Source organism: Palaemon carinicauda, chromosome 16, assembly GCF_036898095.1.
Source record: "Palaemon carinicauda isolate YSFRI2023 chromosome 16, ASM3689809v2, whole genome shotgun sequence".
NCBI classification, from domain to species: Eukaryota; Metazoa; Arthropoda; class Malacostraca; order Decapoda; family Palaemonidae; genus Palaemon; species Palaemon carinicauda.
This window is the reverse complement of record NC_090740.1, coordinates 22,203,574-22,221,073: the sequence shown is the minus strand read 5'-3', so window position 1 is coordinate 22,221,073 and position 17,500 is coordinate 22,203,574. Positions and strand designations below refer to the sequence as shown.

General features: G+C 35.9%; 1 protein-coding gene across 1 annotated transcript in view; it reads left to right on the top strand.

The window, feature by feature from the left end:
* The window catches only part of LOC137654977 (cytosolic carboxypeptidase-like protein 5), a 384,651-nt gene that overhangs the window by 96,255 nt on the left and 270,896 nt on the right, over positions 1-17,500 (top strand). Inside the window, exon 3 of the mRNA XM_068388877.1 lies at positions 2,624-2,748. The gene's annotated coding sequence lies outside the window, so the exon portion shown is untranslated. The remainder of the gene's footprint in view (positions 1-2,623; positions 2,749-17,500) is intronic.

Sequence of the window (17,500 nt, the reverse complement as noted above, 5' to 3'; positions counted from 1 at the left end):
AAAGTGTTTAAGAAAAATATAGTTATGCACTACTTGCGTTTATATGTGTATAGGCTATTGTCTATACTGTATATATATATATATATATATATATATATATATATATATATATATATATATATATATATATATATATATATATATATATACATATATATATATATATATATATGTATATATATATACATATATACATGAATCAGTTATGGAATAGTTTCATTTTTATAATATTATAGTTCTTACTTTGTGAATTATTATATAGGCCTGGCTTGGTATTTTCCTCAAATATAATGCAGTATAAGTCAGTTCCAAACATAAATACTATAACAACTCAGTTTGGATTTTTTTTTCACCATACTGCTGAGTGACCCGAATTCATAGTTTAATGCTGAATTCATAATTGAAAATATTAACAAGGAATCCTCGTATTTCTACAAAAGTAAGATTCACAAAACACTAAATTATTAGCTGATTTTCACGACCATTAGACATAATTTATTTTCCACGTCCTGATCAATTAATTATAATCAGGTATTGGAATTAAATCAGAGTTTGCTAGCGTTATTTCAGATAAAAATATGAACACTGTCTTCCTACTATAACTCGTATCTAATATTGAATATGGTTCTAAATTCATCGTATTAAAACTGCAGCTTAGGTACTCGGTAATTATCATATCATTAATCATTAACTATTCCCGGACTAATCAGTTCTATGTATTCAATGCTTCACTTCCCTACACTTAGGGGTCATGTCTGACAGGACATCGATGGAGAGAGAGAGAGAGAGAGAGAGAGAGAGAGAGAGAGAGAGAGAGAGAGAGAGAGAGAGAGAGAGAGTCAAAGTCAAAATCTTTATTTCCATTATTACAATGGTTATTCTTTTGTTAAAACAAAAAAACTATATATTAAAACAATAAGTTATATATAAGTTCCATTTCTAATGGATAGCTTTACATAAAAGATACATAATACTTAAAATATAAAATAGTATTACTTTAAAAACCTATGCACACTGAGAGGGTGTAATTTGCTCTTTCAGATTAAAATTTTCAATAAATTAGTATCATTCATAAATTAAGGAAAATAGCGACTTCAATCAGATGAACATAAAATTTCATAAAGAGAGATAGAGAGAGAGAGTTTTGATTATTTTTCAGGATGAACTTAATATCTCTTATTTACCTATGTGAATTACAGTTGTTTTTTTATGATATCAAAACAATATCCAGGGGTCTAACGTACTGATCCGAAATCTAGCTTCGTGAACACTTCAGAACTTTAGATTTATGGCGAATAGCAGCGTTCCCTCTCATAAAGATGTATATATCTTGAATTCCGCGTGTTTTAATGGTTTTCCGAACAATATTTATGTAAGGCTCTAAAAATGTAAGCTGGCGTCCTATAGTTTAGGAGAAAAGTCAGTATGGCTTGCAAACTAGTCACAGGCTAAGGTTTGTATATGAACCCAAGTCCATACCCCCATGAAATAGTTTTCTGATGTGCAGAGACATTTTATGAGGTAAATAAACATGTTCCTTGGATAAGGAAGAGGTCTTGCCTCAAAAATAGGCTTGTATCACATGGCTGAAACAGCCATGAGCATATTTTATTTTTTCCCAAAATCGTTTGAGTTAGATTTTAGTGTTTTGTGGAAGCTCAATGTACTGTAGCCAATTTGGCTGATGATACTGTTTGAACGTAATTTTCCCATCTTTTCTACAAGGTCTTAGAATATGTATACTACCCAACCCCTAAACCATTAATTCAATAGTAAATATTCAGAAGTTTGTCTACATTCTAAAGAGGACCATACACAAGGATCACTGCCCTTCAGTCAAGTTCGAACGATTAGCCTACATCTTATACGTCACTTTGAAGTAATTACACTGAAGTTGAAAATCTGTCCTAAAATTCTATCCTCAACAATAAGTTTCTCTCTCTCTCTCTCTCTCTCTCTCTCTCTCTCTCTCTCTCTCTCTCTCTCTCTCTCTTCTCTCTCTCTCTCTCTCTCTCTCTCTTATACGTCACTTTGAAGTAATTACACTGAAGTTGGAAATCTGTCCTAAAATTCTATCCTCAACAATAAGTCTCTCTCTCTCTCTCTCTCTCTCTCTCTCTCTCTCTCTCTCTCTCTCTCTCTCTCTCTCTCTCTCTCTGCAGAATGGTTTTAGGATTCGAATTTTGCCGAGTGGATTTGATACCTTTGATGTTATTTGCTCTTGTTTCTGTCATTTTGAGCGATGATGCTAAGCTCCCGTGTGTCATGAGAATTTATGAATCTTGTATGTAAAATCTGGAGGGAGCTGTCAAACTTTCAATTTGTATATTGTAAATAAATGAATTTGAAAAAAAATCACCTTTTTTTTTTTTTACATTTTCTTGTACTTCATAGTCAATAGATTAAATGTTTTCCATTAATGTACACAGACTATGCTATGAATATTACTGTGCTTATATGCGTAAACGCTTTGAAAGAAGATATTGCAAAGAATTTGTTAATCCATTTAAAGAGTTGTATTTTCTTTAAGTCCCCATAACAGAATACTAAATTTGAACATTTTTAATCAAAAATATAATTTTTTCAAAACTAATCATGGATTTCGGGTTATTTCACCTTTCAGGAAATCTTGGCAGAATCGATTTTGTGGCTGAATACGACTATGACTTGTACATCAGACCCGATACATCAAACCCACGATACAGACTGTGGTTCAATTTCACCGTGGATAATGTCAAAGCCGGACAGGTAAGCTATTGTTGAGAAATCTATTCCATTTCTTTTGACGTTTTTAATATTTGTGAATTTTTTTTATATATAACATTTGAGACTGTATATGTAAGATTTTTATTTGTATAGTTTGGGACTTAATAAACGTCCCTTACCGTGGATAATGTCAAAGCTAGACAGGTAAGCTGTTGTTGAGAAATTTATTCCATTTCTTTGGAGGTTTTTAATATTCGCCTCCCCCCCCCCCCTTTTTTTTTTTTTTTTTTTTTTTTTTTTTTTTTTTTTTTTTTTTTTTTTTTTTTTATTTAAGACTTTACATGTAAGAGTTTTCATTTGTATATTTTAGGACATAATAAACGTCCTTTACCGTGGTTAATGTCAAAGCCGGACAGGTAAGCTGTTGTTGAGAAATTTATTCCATTTCTTTTGAGGTTTTTAATATTTGCCAAAGTTTTTTTTTTTTTCTTTTAGACTTTACATGTAAGACTCTTTATTTGTAACGTTTGGGACTTAATAAACGTCTTTTACCGTGGATAATGTCAAAGCCGGACAAGTAAGCTGTCGTTGATAAATTTATTACATTTCTTTTGAGACTCTATATATGAGATTTTTTATTTGTATATTTGGGATTTAATACACTTCCTTTACTATATACAACAACAACAACAGCAACAGCCGTTTCTAGTTTAATGCAGAACAAAGGTGTCTGATATTCATGGCTGAACAGAGATTCGAACCTACCCCTCTGAGCCGAAACCATGCCTGCGAGGACAATACCAACCGAGCTATCATGAGTCCTAGCAGCCATGGTTTCGTCTAAGAGGCATATGTTCGAATATCTGCTCAGCCAGAAGCTGTTATCATAAATTAATTCCAGTGGATATACATTCCCAAAGGTTGAATTCGATATTTAATGTCATTGTGAGTTAGTGATATATATTCACTAATATGTATGTATATATATATATATATATATATACATATATATATATATATATATATACACATATATATACACACATATATATATATGTGTGTGTGTATATATATTTATATGTATATATATTTATATATGTTTATATGTATATTTATATGTATATATATATATATGTATATATATATATATATATATATGTATATATATATATATATGTATATTATAAAGAAGTCAGTCAGCGGTCGTTTATCACCTCAAATGTGTTGAAAGTTTTTATGAGTGTTACTGAACTTTCGTTGCTGTAAATGAAAATTCTCTCTCTCTCTCTCTCTCTCTCTCTCTCTCTCTCTCTCTCTCTCTCTTCATTTTCCTCTATTGTGCATGGAATGCACTTAAATTACTCAGAGCCACTTTCGTCTGGCATAATTGTCGAAACTTATGCAGCTTATCAGTGTCTAATTACCAGCTAATGGCCTTACCATTTTGAATATTAATCTAGGAAAAGATTGTTAACGTAGACGTATTTATTATGCATATAATAATGTCAAATAAGTATTTTTTAACTGTGCTGGACTTCAGGAAGATGCAGTGAGTCATCCTAGCCGCAATTCTTTTTAAATGAATTCCTTACTTTCAAGCTGTACGTTGCCTTTAGATTTAGAAAAGGATTGGGATACGACGTGAAGGCACTGAACTTTTATTTACACTTGAATTAGGATGGATGGAACCACTGCTAGTATCAAAGGTTTCTTAATTCAGTCAAAGCCAATTTTATGGCGAATGATATATCCGTAAGAAGGAAATGCATATAGCAATAAGGGTAAAGCAATGGGAAAATATCTTCTTGCTTATTTCTTGAGGCATTGGGGATTCTTGCTGACAGCTTATGATGTGTGGCGAGCTGGTTGTAAATTGTATATTGCCAGCTTTATTTTGATTTGTTCAATACAATAGTGCCGTATTGTTTTCTTTTTATTGTTGTATGTATGTGTTTGTGTTCAGTTACACAGTTTGGACATATTACGTTATTTTCCGGTCTTCATTTATTGATAATGCTGTTTCTTATCAGCCTTTCTAAATTATTATGCCATTTTCGGGAGCATCCACAAAACTATTTTTCTTGCTTTTGTTGATCTATGTATGGATTCGGTTTATGCCTGTTAATGTTCATTGTTGATTTTCTTTTATTATTGTCGATTATAATAGATTGTATGAACATAATTTTTTTAATTGATTATCAATCTCATGCAGGCTGAAGATATTTGGGTTCGAAACAACACAAGTGTCAATTGCCTTATCTAATACTAGTCGATAATATCAACACTTAATTCACATGTTAAAATATACTAAAAACACTTGAGTTCCAATAAGTATAATTTTGCCGCAGCTAACTTTTCTTATATTCAATAAAATTATTTATATGATGCTTACCTATGATAAGAGAAAAATGAATTCTAGATTTCATTTCATATAAATTATTCATAAGGAACAGTAGATTGAATTTGTTTTTATTGTATATGAAATAACTCCAAATCACTGTAAAAAAAAAGGGGATTTATTCATGAAATAGATAGTGTAAGAAAGGTAGCATTTATTATATGTCAAATTAATATATTGAATGTTTAACTTTTTCTCGAGGATTTAATCACACTAAAGGAACTAATACTTATGATAGTCAGTGAGTGACTTCCTTAGGCTTTGAGCACCCTGATAGCTTGGGCACTTATTATGTGACACTTTGTGACACCTCGCGGATACCTCCAACACTGCGTAATTAAGTCATAAAACCACCGCGCGGCACTTTGCAAGACATCGTAAAACAAACTTGTGCCATGTCGCAAGACCTCGTGTACTCACGTTGCAACATTGGTACATTTTGGGGTGTTTCCGCTACAAGGTGGCACAAGCCCACATCGCAACAAAATAGTGTGTAGGTGTAAACCTACCTTCACTGTTCTCTGTAACCCGCATCACTCAGAGCACTATCCACCACACTAACAAAGAGCTGTACACTGAAGAGTCGCCTTTTAGAATTGGCAGCCTGCTCTGCAGCTGCTCTTGCAGCTACATAACAAATGTTCTCTGTAAGCGTCTGGTGTTTCTGGTAGGGCCGTCCAGGTTATACTCCATCCACCAGCATGCGTCTTGTTTCAGCCCCATTTACATGGTAATGGAAGCTCTGGAGCAGGAGCATCATTTGGGCACAACAGTGAAAAGCTTGGTCGTCAGATTCCTTGGTGTGTTGGATGAGTGCAACCTGTGTAGTAGGCAGACCATCAATAGCTCTGCCTTTCTTGCTGAACAACTGTATCCTTGACTGATTCACAACCTCCTCTATGCTCATACAATCCTATGGCAGGACCACAGACTGCTCCAGTGGTTTCATCATCTTGTCAATGGCATGTGGGTATGGCATGGCACCCAAGGTGCAGAATGCAGGTGTGATGTGGCTATAGGTGCTTCAGGTATCCCATGCAGTCTTCTTGACCCTACCACTAAAATAGGACACTGTGTCACAACTAGTGAAAGTGTGGAACATTGGCAAGGCCATATAGCAGTCAGGATTAAGAGCTTTGGCGATCTCGTGAGCAGCGATGAACCTGAAGCTTTTCCCAGCTCCAAAGGCAATCTACAGTTAAGAGATGTTGAGGCAATTGGCTGATAGTATGGCTAGAACTACCATGTCTGTATCAACTGTGCATATTGACACTTTTCTGTACTCCTGTAGGTGCAAGAGAATATGAATGTCAACATCCTCAAGTGTGCATGTCGCTAGAGCTGACATGTCCTGGCAGTTGGAGCAAAGAATGCCAGTGCTTTGTGTGGTAATGAGATGTTTATTGGTGTCAATGTCTGCCACCTTAGAAGCCAGGAAGAAGAATAGCTCTTGCCAGTTTCCAGGAACTACACTTAATGGCTTGATTCTTCTCCTAACTCTCATCTCTTGATGCAATTGTCTGCCATGTACAGATCCCTAACAATGTCTAGTCTGTTTCCATGCTGAAGCAGGGATATAACACACTGCAAGAAGACACCAGGGCATAACTAGCACCATCCAGAATGTTGACTTATACTCTGGGGGGTTGAGAGGTCACGTTTTCTATCTGCCACCTCTGTTCAGGACAAAAAGATCACTTCTGTATTCAGGAAATAGGCCCCCCATGTCTTCCATGCTATCTATGCATATCTCTTCTGTTCTTGGTGACGTTCATCTGTGTCCTGTCTCTTCTCGGTCGATTCCTTGAATTACTGAATTAAAAGAGGCATCTTTGAACCAAATAGTATCCAAGTTGAAGAGCTGCAGGATTCTCTTTAATCCCCACAGTACTGCCTCCTCCCTTCATGGAAGCTTTGTTCTGCACATGAGCCTGGTCAATAGCAACAACAGAGAATGCCTACTTTGACTTCTGGATGCCAAAAGTTCCCCTTCAGAAACTCAGCATAGACATAGGGACAGATCTTCCTCAATGATATCTTGTCTCGTTGGTGGATCAGCCCCCATCTCGAGTATTTTGTATGGTCCAGGGTAAAGAATTGGTTGATGATCCTGGACAGGGCCTGTGTGTAGAGAAAGAAGTCAGCATCGCACATTGATCTCAATTAGACCACCAGAGCCAGCTCCAACTCCAGGACAAAGTACCAGAATTGAAATTGAAAACATTCATCAGACCTTTTGATTTCAGTGAGTTCCAGCCGTGTTGTGTTCAGATTGAGCTGGTCACTGAGTTAGAAGATGGGTGCAACTAAACTAAGCATACCAGAATATAAGATAGTATACAAGATAGTAGCTTAGCAAATGCAAGGCTATAATTCATTTTGTCGACACCAGGCTCTACAGATGTTTTTGTTTCTCTAGCTACATTGCACAAAGAGAGCAATTATTCTTGTGGAATCTAGTCTCCTGGACACAGTTTGACTAGTAGAGGTTTGTCCTTCAATTTTATTGCAGCCTTCTTGATATTCATATGAAGCCCAAATGTTGAGCTATCAGCAGCCTATTATGGGAGTTTCTTATGCTTCTCTGCATGCTGTAGTTTTGTTTTTTGTAGAGGAGCTTACACGAGTCGTGCCATTTGGTCTTGTGCCGCCGTAGTGTTTCTTTAATGCCATTCCCATCAAGCCTTGAAAGACTGATTGATGTGACCAAACAGCTAATCCTGTCAAAACCTACAAGAATCTCAGCAATTGTCTTGTACCCTGCTCCCTTTGTGGAACCCATATACTCCAATAGATAGTGAAGCACCTCTGAAATGTCTTCTTGACAAAGAACGCACGTGCTGCATTCAGTTTCTAGACCCTGTGTTGATCTCCTGGACTCTGTTATGCCTAAAAGCAGAAAATATGGTCAAAATATGTGGAATTGATCAAATTAACTGGAATTTATATTATATGAACATCACCATTCTTAATTCCAAGTCCATAATTCACAGGCCATCATCTTTGTAAGCCTTTTGGCTCCATAAAAATAGAGGATAAACATGAAAGAGTGCACAGAGTACCATTGCTAATGTGAATACAACTTTCAACAAGATATTTTGGCAGCCATTTAGTAAAATAGCAGGTACTACTTTGTTAATTGTCCATCAAATTTCATTCTTATTTCACCAAACGCACAATCCTCCAAATATTTCACCCACCTGCATTAATAATTGTAAAAGGCAGTGGCCCTTACAAATTTTCCGTGTAATTGTGACATACTTACATCTGACCCCTCTCACAGAATACTAGGAAAGCTAAATGCTTGCCATAATACCGAAATTAGGAGTCATGGAAGTAATAATTAAAACACTCCTGTGTAGAGAAAGTGTTAATGATGAGGTGGTTCTTGAGCATTATTACCAGACTTCTAAATAAGTGTAAATTGGCCATGCAATACAATATTGTAAATACGGTAGCACACTAAAGGAATGATATTGCAGCTGCAGAGATGTGAATTAATCTTTTTAGAGATAGAATCTAGACATGAATATACTTTGTATATAACCTATACAGCAGTGACTCCAAATCGGAAGCTTGCATTGGAAATGTGTATTCCCGATGTAGACGAAGTGGATCATTAATCAACATTTTTATATATCTACAGATGAACTTGAAATTATTTTAGATGCACAGAAAAAAAATGAGGATTTATCACTTATAGCGATATCCAAAGAACGTAACAGATCTCGATGAATTTTAATGCAAAGCATCCAAAATTAAAGTCGTAGAGCAGATATCTGTAGCATGTTATCTGGTTAGAGCAGTAGCTGTTTGTTGGGTCCTAACAAACATCAATGAACAAGAAAATTGAGGAGATGACAATTCAGAAAGGAACCGGATAGCTTACATGTTGCTTATTAAGGACACCTTCGCAAACATCCAGATAGAAATAGAGACAGGTGTTGAGTTACTAGATATGAATTACAAAGTCCTCCCTCCAAGTGAGTGCAGTACTGACAAGGTGACGAAAAATTAAATACACTCATTTGTATTCTAGAATATCAAGTATGAAAATGTACCTCATGGGTTTTCAATACAAAGATAATCACAACAATTTATCGATGGCCATTTGGTCCATTGATTGTACGGCACTTTATGGTCGAGTTTGAGGACTTGAAGAACCAAATTCCTCTTCGAATTCTGGGATGACAAGGTATATTTGTTTCCAGTGTTCATGGAGAAAATGTGATATATAAATCAAGTAGAATATTCATATTTGTCAAATAATCTGGCTTTTTTTTTAAACTATTTCATTTGTTTCCAAATTTTAGGTGGAAAATCCTGCGTATATTAAGTTCAATGCGTTCTAAAATATAAAGTTCTATTTGATGTACTAATTCTAATCCAAATAATTTGCAAACGAAAATAAATTTTTGGTTGAAATCATCATATTGTTTTTAACACCAGATCACATTACTAATTAATCAATCTTCTTGCGTAACATTAAGAGCCTTGTAATAAATAGAATTTTGAGAGAGAGAGAGAGAGAGAGAGAGAGAGAGAGAGAGAGAGAGGGGAGAGAGAGAGAGAGAGAGAGAGAGAGAGAGAGAGATAGGTAATTAATTGATAGCTATACGTATTCAATTGAGTTTATAACTCACGGTAGTTACATTTGCATATGAAACAAAGGAGTAGGATATATTCTATTTGTATTAGCTGTCCATGTTATCTTGCCGATTGGCTCTGGAAAAAAAGGTGCATTGTAACATCTATTTAAAATTCTATTTTATCATTATTAATTGCTAAGCTGCAACCCTACTTTGGAAAGCAGGCTGCTATGCTGCTATAAGCCAAAGGGCCCAAACAGGGAAAATACCCCAGTGGGGAAAGGAAAAATGAAATATTTTATGAGCAATAATATTAAACTAAATATCCCCTATATAAACTATAAAAACTTTAACAAAACAAGAGGAAGAGAAATAAAATAGTGTGTGCCCGAGTGTACCTTCAAGCCGAAGAACTCTAACCGAAGACACTGGAAGACCATGGTACAGAGGCTATGGCACTACCCAAGATTAGAGAACCATGGTTTGATTTTGGAGTGTCCTTCTCCTAGAAGAGCTGCTTACCATAGCTAAAGAGTCTCTTCTACCCTTACCAAGAGGAAATTAGCCACGGACCAATTACAGCAATAGCAATAATTATAGTTTCTAACGACAGTAGGACCTTTAGATAATTGCCAATGAGCACGCATCGATTATTACCATTAAATTGTGTCACTGAACCTTTAATGTTGGTGGGTTAGTAGGTTACAATTCTCCAAAGGTTAAATGATCGAAGAAATATAGTGGAAGATGCTTTCCATGAATATAAATCTCTAAATCATCAGTCCGCAACAAAAGTCAGTCATCCGGAGGTGGTCTGCAAGGTGAGGTTCGCCTGTATTTAAGACATCTGGGTAACACATACATACACACGGGCCCGTGTAAGAGAGAGAGAGAGAGAGAGAGAGAGAGAGAGAGAGAGATTTAACTGTTTCAAATCCCATTGTTTGAGTTAGTAGTAACAATAATTCTTACCATGAGGAAAGTTGTCGAAGTATTTAAACTACCTGTTATGTAATGCACGTGCAACACATTTACAAATAAAGAATGCTGTCTCTCTTCCACGCGATGCATAGTAACTACCATCGGACTACATTCAACCCAATCGACAAAGTCTGTTAAATGAAATACACACTAATTTCGACTCTCCCTTAACATTATTTATCTTGTTAATTTTAGGCCAATATCAATCTTAGGCACCTCTTTAGCTTTAAAGGCTTTCAAACTGCAAGCATCAGACAACCTAAATGTCAAAAGCTGTTGAATATGCACATGCAATTGTCACCCATATTTGACCCATTGGGTACATATAAATACCTTTTTATTTTGCTAAATAAAGTTAGTTATTATGCAGCTCGCAGTTGATTCATACCTCTTTCATGCACTTCACATTAGTTACCTCAGTAGTGGGTTGAACACACAGCCTGCCTCCCAGCTCACCATTTTATCTACAATATCATCCAACAATTTGCACTTCTGATCCCGACTTGTCTGACCATGTTGCCACAGTGAAACACCTGCTCTTCTCCAGTAGAGAGGCGCTCACCTTGTTTCAGCTCGACTAGGTTCAGTTCCACATCAAGCAGACTACATCCTCGCTATGATCCATAACTGTACCTTCCCAGAAATTTACGACTGGCTTTGTGAGCAAAAGGACGCCCCCATAGAGTACGATGCCTCAAATCATACATTCTGGAGCAGTAGCTTACTTACTGTGGCCAGCCACCCATGTAGCCATGATTTTTCAAGTCTATCAACACACATTGTGGGATCAAAAGGCGTTGATGGCCCATCAGAGAAATAATCATTATTACTTCCCTTCAGCCTGCTGTAAATTGTTCTTCACGTGAAACGAACCTATTTCGTGCCTTATTGGTACAACGCCTGCCGGAACCTGTGCAATCCACTCTTCCTTGTGTTGATTTCTTACCCATGAAGGACCTGATGATCAGAGTCGATGCCTGTATAGACAGCCACTTGCCCACCATCAAAAACTCCATCCACGCCTCCACTCCTGATGGAGGCAATGATTCATTGCCTACCCAAGCTGAGAAGAAGGCTATAGGACATAAACGCTCATTTCATGACGTTTCTGGGCAGTGATGAAGCTGTCCAACACCTGGCATACTGCCCAACGCCCTCAATAGCCACTGAATGATGCCCCTTGTCCTCAGTTATACTACTCCCACTCCAGATTCGGGGCGGCTGCTAAGACATCTGTTACTAGATAACAATTAAGGATGTAATGTATGCTTGCTTGTAGATACTGGTACCTGCTATTCCCTTCTGCCTTCATGACAATTAATGAAGTAATGTATGCCTGCTTGTAGAGACTGGTACCTACCATTCCCTTCTGCCCTGATGACAATTAATGATGTAATGTATGCCTGCTTGTAGATACTGGTACCTACCATTCCCTTCTGCCCTGATGACAATTAATGATGTAATGTATACCTGCTTGTAGATACTGGTACCTACCATTCCCTTCTGCCTTGAAGACAATTAATGATGAAATGTATGCCTGCTTGTAGATACTGGTACCTACCATTCCCTTCTGCCCTGATGACAATTAATGATGAAATGTATGCCTGCTTGTAGATTCTGGTACCTACCATTCCCTTCTGCCCTGATGACAATTAATGATGTAATGTATACCTGCTTGTAGATACTGGTACCTACCATTCCCTTCTGCCCTGATGACAATTAATGATGAAATGTATGCCTGCTTGTAGATACTGGTACCTACCATTCCCTTCTGCCCTGATGACAATTAATGATGTAATGTATACCTGCTTGTAGATACTGGTACCTACCATTCCCTTCTGCCCTGATGACAATTAATGATGAAATGTATGCCTGCTTGTAGATTCTGGTACCTACCATTCCCTTCTGCCCTGATGACAATTAATGATGTAATGTATACCTGCTTGTAGATACTGGTACCTACCATTCCCTTCTGCCCTGATGACAATTAATGATGAAATGTATGCCTGCTTGTAGATACTGGTACCTACCATTCCCTTCTGCCCTGATGACAACTAATGGTGTAATGAATACCTGCTTGTAGATACTGGTACCTGTCATTCTCTTCTGCCCTGTTCTTCCTAAAGGCAGGACCCCATCATTCTAAGCCTCGTGATGTCCACCTGGTGGCCGCCAACAGATATGTTATTCACACCCACTGTTATGAGGTGCTGACACTGTTGTATTTGGGGTACCCAGGCTCATTGCTATGATAGCACTAGTTTATTCCGATTACTTGAAGCTTTCTTATACTCAATAATGACCTCAGAATTAGTTATGAATGATGGAAAAACAATTTGAATTTGATAGAAAAATATTCTTATTTTTTTCAATAATTATTGACATCAAAACTTATGATTTTTTCTTCGAGAATATCTTTTGGTTATATGCAAAGTTATTTGTATGCATCTTCAGATCATTTTTTCTCATTAATCAACTCATTTTATTACCAAGAAGAATAAATTTTTCATCCGTTCTTTATCCGATTTGATCAAATCAATAATAATTCCAAATTCTTTTCATTGTAAGTATCAATCCTTGCGTTTTCAAGAGGGTTTCGGTAACTTAATATAATTAGAGTTTTTTCCTCTTCTGTTGCCAAATAACTGTAAAGTTCTCTTATTTCCCCCCCCCCCCCCCGCTCTGTCCTATAAAGTTCACCTTCTATTTTGTACATTTTTTTTTTAGATTCGTGAAGTAGATCCCCTTTTATCGATAATAAATACTTCGTTAAACCCAGTTTATATATTTTTCTTAATATATTTGATGTTCTTAATTTATTAGTTTCACCTTTTTTTCCAACATTGAGTTTGTTCAGCAATTTCTCAATTTTTTCCATTAACATTTATCAAATAATCAACCTTTTTATCCAAAACGTTTTTTTATCTCAAACGTTTGCACTAGTTTCATATTTTCTCAAGTTTCCCTTATTTCTTCGTACCCAACTAAGTGGAACAGCAATAGCAACATTGGTACTTATTACAAATCTGAATTTACTACTCTTAGTCATATTTTCATATATGAATTTTTAAAATAATGTTATTTTCCATTATAAAAACAGGTACTTCTTTGTAACGGAGTGCCTTCTATTCCATGCATTATATTTCACTGATAAAAATCCTCGAATGAAAAATGCCAGGTATTTGCCGTTTTAAAAACGGATATATTAACGTATAGGAGTGGTATTACGGTCACCAACCGGTAAAAGATGATAACAAAGAAGGGTACAAGTTACGGTCGCTTGTATTTTTCTGAAATACGGCTGAGAACAGTATATTTTTACGGAGAGTTTCCAATTAAAATTACGGTTTTTAACAGTGTAGTTACACGTCCCTCACTGTATCTCTCCTAACCGGTATTTCGACGGTCGGAATGATATAAGTAAACTTTTTTAGATTCCATTTTGATCTAGTTAATACTTAGAAATGAATACATAATCCATGCCTCCTTTCCATTCCTGAAATCGTCTAACTTCAAACAGACTTTTGCATTTTTTAAATCCTGCCGGACGCAGATTGAGTCTTTTCTCAAAGTATTCTCTTTGTCTCTCGTTCATTTACATAAAGGTCCATATACATACACAATTTGTCTCCTGGCATTCTAAATCTTATTCTTCCCGTTCTCAATAAAATATTTGTATTCGTTCATCCTTCTTCCCAAACCTGCATTTGCTGGGTTTTTACCTTTGTGTAATTTAGTTTAAAACCATAACTTTTCTCTCCCTGAGTTCCAAGCCATCTAAGTTTGTCTCAAACAAATTAAATAACAAACATTCCTTCTCCTGTTCTTTCAAATCCAAACGATCTAGTTTTTAATTTTTCGCCTTTTTTAAAGGAATAATGTGCCCAATGATTTTTACTATGCATAAGAGAAAGACCAAGATAGTTAATGGACTTTGGGAGAGGAAGACAAAAAAGATTCATGACTTAATTATGGTTGCTAACGCACTCAAACATTTCTAGCTGTTTTGTTGTACTTCACTGCATCTGAAAACAGTACCTTGCTTTGAGAGGAAATCATAATTAACCATTACCTGGGACTCGTAAGTCCCCATGAATAAGAATTAAGATACATCCTCCAATCCAGACGCTAGATGCTTGATATCAGTACCTTGCTTTGAGAGGAAAGCTTAATTAACCATTACCTGTGTCTCATAAGTCCTCCATCAATAAGAATTGAGATACATCCACCAATCCAGACGCTAGATGCCTCTCCCCATCCTCAGTGTGTTGGAAAGACCGAGTATCTGAATGAACAGCGCATAAAATATTTCTCCCTCGAACAAAGAGATGAGATTAATAGAAAGGAGAGAGGATATTCAATACATAATTCATGTGGTTTTATCTATATTGAAAACGCGGTCGAGTAGCTCAGGGACCAGTGTTCATTTTCTTAGACGCCCGACCTCAAAGATGTACGACACTCGTTATCCGGCCGGCTGGTAAGATCTACGGCATCCGTTATCTGAACAATATCATCTTTGGAGTTTATATTCAGAGGTAGAAATTTACAGCAGAGGCTGACACACATCCTTACGTTCCAATTGACGTAATGTAAATGGCTTAAAGACATATTTTATTCTTAAAACAGATCACTTCAGTTGCTTCAGTGCTCTCTCTCTCTCTCTCTCTCTCTCTCTCTCTCTCTCTCTCTCTCTCATGCGAAAGAAACCTTTTTTTCTTTAGATGGAAATTAGTTTTTTTTCACTTGGTTGTAGAATCAAGGGAAGTTTTCGCCCAAACAAGTCTTTAACTCTATCCTACCTTCATTTTGCACACATAAGAACCAGTTACGGTATGACCAGTCCCCGTGCTGGACGACAGCATGTTTATACTACGAGTATTTAATCGTTGACAGTAATTTATACATACAGAATGAATATAGTTACGATACGAAAGGTGAATTATATATTAGGATTGTTTTTCTTTCATCATTATTAATTATGCAGCTTTTCTTGTGGGATACGTCATAGGATTTATGATTGTTACATAATATTTCTTAAATGTAGTTCCACATACATTACGCTTTCGTACAAAGTCAATGATGGATAGTGCTTTTTATTCTATTTAACTTGTTCCAGATTTCCTTAGAATTCAAAATTTTTAATAAAAGTTTTTTTTTTTTCCAACTAATTGATGTGAAGTTTGAAAATTGCTCACAACGACCGATCTCGGTGTTTGAGCACCTCACATTGAATAGTGTGTGGAATTTAAGTGGATTCAAAAGGCACACATGTCTGTGAAGATGTGTCAGTCAGAACCACAGCGTTTACAGAAGGTTACCTGATATAAACTTGAAATCCAGTGTTATAAATCTAATAATCAAAGTTTCTTGATGAAAAGATATGTTTTGATGAAAATTATGTCTATATAAAACCTTTTTCAAAGTTTTAAAGGCCTCTCATGAATGGCAGAGGCAAGGGACAGTGACAATGCCCTAGAAACTGACAAAATATTCCATACGATCAGCGCCAAAGCCCCTCTCCATCTAAGTTATGATTAGGGAGGGCCAGGCAATGGCTGTTGATGACTCAGCAGGTAGACAGGCCTATAGGCTCCTCCAAACCCCTTCCCCTCAATCCTTAGATCACAAGGATGGTAAGAATGTAGACACGAAAAGAAACTATCGAGCTTGACTGGGATTCGAATCCCAGTCCGTCGATTGCCATGCAAGGAAGTTTCCAATAGCCCACCACATCTTGCGTTCAGGTAACATTATTCATATAATGAAAGACTTTCTTATCGATTACTATCAAATATATTGCAAGACCCTAATGTACTTGAAACCATTATCAACTTAAGTTTATATAATATCAGTAGGGTAGTATAACTGGGGTGAAATGGTGCATAATCATCTAAAATGACATTTCATTTGGAAATAATTATTTGTGAAATAATGATTACTATTTTACCATTTGGTTTTGAACTACTATCTGCGTCTAAATCATTTGATATATATATATATATATATATACTGTATATATAAACCAAGACAGAGCGAATTCTATATTAAGAAGTATTTATGGCTAATATGAATAAATGGAAATCACAAATGAATGTGATAAGTTAATGTATATATATATATATATATATATATATATATATATATATATATATATATATATATGTGTGTGTGTGTGTGTGTATGTATATATGTATGTATGTATATTTACATATATATATATATATATATATACATATATATATGTGTGTGTGTATGTGTCTGTGTGTGTAAAAGGCACAATATGTTTTTGACTTTCCGATACACTACAATATTGGATATGTTTATCTTTTCAAAGCCTTCATCCGAATGGAAACATATAATAAGCCTTAACTCCTATGATGAAATGCTACCTCATCTTTGTTTGTATATATATATATATATGTGTGTGTGTGTGTGTGTGTGTGTGTGTGTAATTTTGCTGCTAAAATCTCAAAGCTTCAAGGTTAGGTAAACATTTGTGTGTGATGTTTTTCGTTCAATTTTCCATAACTATAGTTTGGTCAATAGCAGTAATCACGTCATCATAACATATGCTACTTGAAAAGTCCTAAACCTTTAGAAGGGGGACTTTCAACTTTTTGATTCCATTGAACCCCGCTAGAGTTATCAGACCTCCGATTCCGTAGTACCATTAATCTGCCTCCGAATGTAAAATGTGTTTTATATTTAGTCGGATTCATTAAAAAGTGACACTTCAATGTATATTTGGGGACTCCAATTAATAAGGATTTACCAACCAATAGCGAAATGGTTTACTGTAGTACTTGGTGCTATTTCGTTTTCA